At 30.8% G+C, this 7,520-nt stretch overlaps 1 long non-coding RNA gene across 2 annotated transcripts; it reads left to right on the top strand.

Annotated features, from left to right (window-relative positions):
• The first annotated feature begins 5,888 nt into the window (after positions 1-5,888).
• LOC141710884 (uncharacterized) lies at positions 5,889-7,098 on the top strand. Of its 2 annotated transcripts, none has more exons than XR_012571113.1 (3): positions 5,889-6,299; positions 6,501-6,591; positions 6,838-7,098. It is a non-coding gene; the product is annotated as an uncharacterized LOC141710884 (long non-coding RNA). The 2 variants fall into 2 exon arrangements; XR_012571112.1 differs by lacking the exon at positions 5,889-6,299 and adding an exon at positions 6,343-6,406 and having other exon boundaries at positions 6,488-6,591.
• The last annotated feature ends 422 nt before the right edge of the window (positions 7,099-7,520 follow it).

Genomic DNA, 7,520 nt, shown 5'->3' with positions numbered 1-7,520 from the left:
TGATCTTACTAGTAGCAAACTGTATTGACTACTCCAGCCCTTTGGTATTTTTTAGAAAGTCTTGATTAGCTTGATATTTTCCTTGTTACTTTAATCAAGTTCTAGTTCTTCCTTTGTACCACTCTATTATGATACGGAGCTCCCAGTGCTGAATATGTCTCAAAATATTCTTGATGTTACAGATATCAATCAGAAATGCTTCTTGATTCAGTCCTATTATCTGACCATAAGATCATTTCTTTTATAGTTGTTTCCAACTTGATCTTCTGATATGATCAATCACCATCTGTGATGTCTTGTCTTGAGAACGCACGAACAACAACTTTGTTTAATAAGAGTACTCAACCACCATCACTAAGATATGTCTTTACTTAGATGTGATTTTGTCCTTGACTCCTCTTTCTAACATGCCTCACATTTATCGTCTTCTGAATTCCAAATGAGGCAGTCCTCTCACTAAACCCTTTTTACAAAAGAGTTCCTTGTGTTAATGTTCAAGGGAGAGAGCTTCTAATGCCATAACTAATTTTTTGTCAGATGAAGCTTTTCAGTAGAAACCATTGACTTCACCTTTTTAGAGTTTCCAGTCTAGCCACGAGCATTTCCTTTCCTTACTCTAAGAAGAGCAAGCTTCTCAATCTTCCCGCTTCAGATGAGACACTAATCCATCATTGAATTGACATTTTGTTTTTTGATGCAGAACTGTCTGATAAGAGGATTTGTGCCTTGATTCTTTAGCAAGGAAGTTGCTTTAACTGTTATCAGTGACTCCAATGATTAGTTGTTATCAGTGATAGCAATTGTTGAATCCATGATGACGTCCCTTTTTTCTATATAGCTTGTCCCGTAATGAAAACCTTTGTTGTCATCTCCAAAGATTATTGACGGAATACCTTTTGTCAATCACATTTGATTGTGAGTCTCTTTCTTTGATCATATGCCTTGAATATGAAGTACCAAGAATACATATGAATCAATTAACCTGTTCTGTCCTGCACTCACAAATATATTAACAGTTCTTGGTACCCAACTTATCAGTTTGGGTCCAGTTGGATTAGAGATTTTACTATAAGCAGAGATAACAACAGCTGCAGCCTTATCATGCTAATTCTTATCTTTGACTGATCATTTTCTCCATTTTGATACTCTTGGAAAAATTGTCTCTAGGATAGAAGAAAAATGAATCCAACCTTTCATAAGGAGGACTAGCAGTCTTTGCCCTATTGTAATCCTAAATATGCTTTTTCTATAATTAATGCAAGTACTAAGAGATGCATTAATTACATTGAAATAGGCAAGCATTATACAAAGAATACATGGAATTCATTCAGAAACATTACACATAAGAATTAAGCAATACATGCACACTACAAGAAAAACACAATCAGACAACACCGATCAGACAACACTCGACCAAAAAAGTGTTGCCCGAATTTTTCATACAACGGTTTTTCTGCAACCAAAAACTGGTGTTGTCTGACGTTGATTACTACAAGCAATTAAAAAATGTTGTCTAGTAAAACAAATCAGACAAGTGTTTTCGAAATCAAGGTGTTGTGCGAATGGGAAGGCTTTAGCATTAATACAACGCTTTAAAATCCATTGTCTAGTTGATGGAGACAGAAAATCCTTTCTAAAGTGATGTTGTGCAAATGAGTAAGTTTGCACAACGAGTTTTAGAATGCATTGTCTGAAAATGATTGAGATAACGTCTAGTTTAACAGTTGTGGAAATGAGACAAGTGTTTTTTCTATTGATTATTTAAGCTTGAATCGCACAATGTACAAATTAGGTGTTGTCTAAATGATACCTCATAGACAAGTGTTTTACCTATATTGTATACCACCTATATCAGACAATGGTCAAATTCTTAAAACAGTTGTCTTTCTTACCAAATTTAAAAACATGCTGCATAACAAAATGTTCAAATAAACCGTTTTCTGATTTATTACAATAAAAATAGTAAACAATTTAAAAAACAATTCCAAACAATTAATTTTAATTTTTTTTAAACTACAAATTCTAATTAAATCCACTTTCATCCAGATTAAATATTTAAATTTTATATTTCAAAATAGTTTAATTATCTACTTTATAATTAACAAAAAAAATAATCACAAGTACTTCAAATTTATATTGTTAATTGTTCAATTCAAACAAGTATTTTTCGACAAAACACGTTGTATTAATCTACCTTATACAAGTTTTTTTAAAATAAAACACTTGTAACAGTCAGACAACCATTATCGATATTTATAATCTGTTGTAAAATTTATAATACTGTAACAATCTTAAAGAAAAAATCGTTGTAGAATTCCAACAACGGTATTTCCTAAAAAACGCTTATGTAAAGTAACTTACCACAACAAGATTTTAGGAAAAACCGTTGTCTATACTTTTACTAGTTTTTATTTTTTTTTCGGAATAATTATATGCCACCGTTTATTAATTTATACGAGTAACCAATAACTTACACCAAATTAATTTGTGTTTATTAAGATTTGAAATCACCTTTTTCATAGAATTTTGAATTCTTTTACCTATTAGTATTAGACGTTAGACGAATATTAATAGCGTCAACGGATAATCACATTGATGAGGACATAACGTGTAGATTAAGTTAAAAATGTAACTCATAATATCTATTTGTTGGTTTTGTGGACTTCGTACGGACGTTAATAGCGTTAACTTACGAATATTACTCATAATAACATAAAGCAACACATAATCTATATACTAACTTACAGATATAAGTCATAATAACGATATTAGGATTTAGTTGACATTATCTACGAATGTTAATAGTGCTACTTTTCAGATATAACTCGTTATAATATTATTCGGCGTATCATATGTGTGCTAACCTACAAATATACCTAATAATTACACTTCAAATTTACATTGTTAATTGTTCAATTCACACAAGTGTTTTTCGAAAAAGCACGTTGTATTAATCTACCTTATACAAGTATTTTTAAAATAAAACACTTGTAACATTCAGACAACCGTTATCGATATTTATAATCTGTTGTAAAATTTATAATACTACAACAATCTTAAAGAAAAAACCGTTGTAGAATTCCAACAACGGTATTTCCGAAAAAACACTTATGTAAAGTAACTTACCACAACATGATTTTAGAAAAAACCGTTGTCTATACTTTTACTAGTTTTTAAATTTTTTTCGGAATAATTATATGCCACCGTTTATTAATTTATACGAGTAACCAATAACTTACACCAAATTAATTTTTGTTTATTAAGATTTGAAATCATCATTTTCATAGATTTTTTGAATTCTTTTACCTATTCGGATTAGACGTTACACGAATATTAATAGCGTCAACTAGATTATCACATTGATGAGGACATAACATGTATATTAAGTTAAAAATATAACTCGTAATATCTATTTGTAGGTTTTGTAGACTTCATACAGACGTTAATGGCGTTAACTTACGAATATTACTCATAACAACATAAAGCAGCACATAATCTATATACTAACTTACAGATATAAGTCATAGTAACGATATCCGGATTTAGTTGACATTATATACGAATGTTAATAGTGCTACTTTTCAGATATAACTCGTTATAATATTATTCGGCGTATCATATGTGTGCTAACCTACAAATATACCTAATAATTACACTTCAAATTTACATTGTTAATTGTTCAATTCAAACAAGTGTTTTTCGAAAAAGCACGTTGTATTAATTTACCTTATACAAGTATTTTTAAAATAAAACACTTGTAACATTCAGACAACCGTTATCGATATTTATAATCTGTTGTAAAATTTATAATACTACAACAATCTTAAAGAAAAAACCGTTGTAGAATTCCAACAACGGTATTTCCTAAAAAACACTTATGTAAAGTAACTTACCACAACATGATTTTAGAAAAAACCGTTGTCTATACTTTTACTAGTTTTTAAAAAAAATTCGGAATAATTATATGCCACCGTTTATTAATTTATACGAGTAACCGATAACTTACACCAAATTAATTTGTGTTTATTAAGATTTGAAATCATCTTTTTTATAGATTTTTGAATTCTTTTACCTATTTGGATTAGATGTTACACGAATATTAATAGCGTCAACTAGATTATCACATTGATGAGGACATAACATGTAGATTAAGTTAAAAATATAACTCGTAATATCTATTTGTTGGTTTTGTAGACTTCATACAGACGTTAATGGCGTTAACTTACGAATATTACTCATAATAACATATAACAAAAAATAGTTTCATACATATTAAATTGTTGTACGGATATTGATATATATTGATTTTATTCATGTAAAAAAATAATTTAAATTTTTTAAATATATCTTGCATGAAATTATAACAAAAATCTAGTAGAAGGCGTACTTTCTCAAACAAGGTTCCTTCACAATATATCGATTTACAGGATTAATTTTTTAAAATAATTTTTCGACGATCCAACCGTACGGATGTTAAGATATATCGATTTTAGTCATAAGAAAAAATTATTAAAAAATTTGAAATTCATTTTGCATGTCAGGATTAGAAAAATCTGGTAAAAGTACCCCTCCCGACAACGAGACTCGTTCCCGATTTACATGATTAATTTTTTAAAATGATTTTTGGACGATCCAACCTACGGATGTTAAGATATATCGATTTTAGTCATAAGAACAAATTATTAAAAAATTTGAAATTCATTTTGCATGTCAGGATTAGAAAAATCTGGTAAAAGTACCCCTCCCGACAACGAGACTCGTTCCCGATTTACAGGATTAATTTTTTAAAATGATTTTTCGACAATCCAACCGTATGGATGTTAAGATATATCTATTTTAGTCATAAGAACAAATTATTAAAAAATTTGAAATTCATTTTGCATGTCAGGATTAGAAAAATCTGGTAAAAGTACCCCTCCCGACAACGAGACTCGTTCCAGCTTTGAATTGTTTACCTTTCCGTGTTTTAGTGGCCTGCAAGAGTACTTGAACCAGCACGGCTTCAACATTGTTGGGTATGGTTGTACGACATGCATAGGAAACTTTGGGGACCTTCATGAATCAGTTACTGCTGCAATTACAGACAATGGTATTGTCTTCTTTTTTCTGATATTTCATTCAATGCCTCCACTAAAATTAAGAAATGTCAGGGTGCTTTCCATCAATATTTTGCCTCCCACTGCTCTGTTCCACTGGTATATTGGTCTTAAGATTTTGATTATTAAAACAATTTTCATATCACCCCATGGTGAAATCATCACTTGTATTGTATCTTATATTGTGGTCAAGAGGCTATATTTGTGAAAACATACGGAATTTAAGATTTTATCATCCTTTTACAAGGGAGTATCATTTTTTATTTCACATCAAGATTGATTATGTTACTATGGATGAATTAGAAGATAATACAACCTGTATTTTAACTATAAGTTACCCTTTTAAATGGAGAAAAAGTATTATACATTGTCCTGAATGAAGGCAACAATTTTGTGTTGTTAGCTGTCTTGATTTACCTTCTTTTCTTCCATTTTTGTGGACCAGACAATAATCGCTGTACACCTATACTCTGTATATGTATGCTTTCCAGACATTGTAGCTGCAGCTGTTCTTTCCGGAAATAGAAACTTCGAAGGACGTGTTCACCCACTAACAAGAGCCAATTATCTTGCTTCGCCTCCATTAGTTGTGGCTTATGCACTAGCCGGCATAGTATGCTTCCTTACTTTTTACTTTAATATTATTTGTTTTTCCCCATCTAAAATCTGATTAATAATGTGCATGGGAGGGTTCTGCTAAGCTTTTTGTGCTAAAAGATGAAGAGCTTTCAAGCTACCATGTTATGTCATTTTTTCAAATAGCCATATTATTGTCGTTTTCTTTATCCGGGGTTTTTGGAGCTGGGGGATTATGTATTATATTTAGTCAGGGCTTTCCTTTTCGTTGTCTGAACTTCTGATTCCAGCTCAATGCGATGAGCTTACTGTTGACATTGTCCAGCTGACACATACCTTCTGTACATTCTTCTTGTTTGTAATATTAAGCTAGGCCATTTTGTATAGCTATCTGATATTGAATATAAAAATTTAATGTTATGATCAAGAAATTCTTATCATTATATACAATTGCTAAAGTAGTATCAAATTTAATGTTATGTTTCCTTGCCCAGATGGCAGGCTTTGCTCTATACAGAAGATACATATCCCAGTTCAAGAAGATGCTCAATATCATTTCCCGAAAGTTTGTCAGTGCACTTGAACAACGACCAGATCTAGCCAATGTAGTCATGAACACTTCTTCCTGTATGCCTGCCTTCCTTCTGTCCACACAAAATTACAAATATAAGTTCAATTTTCAGCACAAATATTATGTTTTCACTTGAGAAACTGTCCTTAACATGCTAAACTAGGTATGTTTCTAATCTTACACAAGATAAAATTTGTTCTAGTTAACTAGGTTGAATATCTTTTATTAAAAAGTGTGTTGATAGTCATATAATGCAGGTGAGAGGGGAAAGGGATAAATTCAGCAGGTGATCTGTTGATAGTCCTGACCAGCAGAGTTGCTACCATCCACATGTACAGAAAAAACCAGGTGCCAAGTTCTATTTTTCTTAAAACTTATAGATTTTAAATCTCTCTCAAATTAATCTTTCTTATTTAAAAAAATCTAGTGTACATCCCTTTATGATATCTAACAGTATCTAGTGTACATTTAGGTCAATCACATCCAAAAGTTTGTCACAAGGATAAATGATTTTCTATGTAATTATGTTGTATGTAATTATGTTGTAATTATGTAATTATGTTGTCGATTTATTTTGAAGATTGTTTTCTCCAGATTGGGAAATTGCCTATCACATGCTGTAATGATATTGCAAGGACAACATAGCTCTTGCGGAAGACGTGAAGAGAAGCTGAAAATCCTTGTAGACTCTATATTTTCTTTAATTTGTAGTAGAAATCTTAGACTCATGAAGGCAGTGATATCAATATGCTTTTAGCTTTTGTATAACTATGTTGCTGTGATTTTCGATCATGGATTAACTTTAGAACTTTTGTTTAGATTTGCAAAGTTAATTTCATTTGATTACTTGTTATATTTTGTGTAAGACAACGCTTTTAACAACCAAGCTTCATTAAAATATCATGTCTTTAATACTAAAACAATGCTTTCGAACACAAAACTTTGGTGCAAAATTAACTCTCACAATACTAGTAAACCATTGTCTATATAATATTAAGATATTGTATCAAAGGTATTCATGCAATATGTTTGGACAAATAAACAGTTGTATGTATCTGATCATGCTATACATTAAAATCCAAAACTGTTGTGTGTAGAAATTTATTACAAGAGTTCTACGAGCTCAATTTCATTTTTGTTGTCTATCTGAATACACAACAACGTTTATACAACAATAAGTGTTGTAGGATTGGTTTTAATGTTATACCTTACACAACGGTTTTCTGAGTTTGTGAGAACCCTTGAGTAATGTCGCTTGTTACGACGAAAACAAGTAA

This window comes from Apium graveolens, chromosome 3 (genome assembly GCF_009905375.1).
Source record: "Apium graveolens cultivar Ventura chromosome 3, ASM990537v1, whole genome shotgun sequence".
NCBI classification, from domain to species: Eukaryota; Viridiplantae; Streptophyta; class Magnoliopsida; order Apiales; family Apiaceae; genus Apium; species Apium graveolens.
Note: the sequence above shows the minus strand (reverse complement) of the source record. Positions and strands in the feature narration are given on the sequence as shown.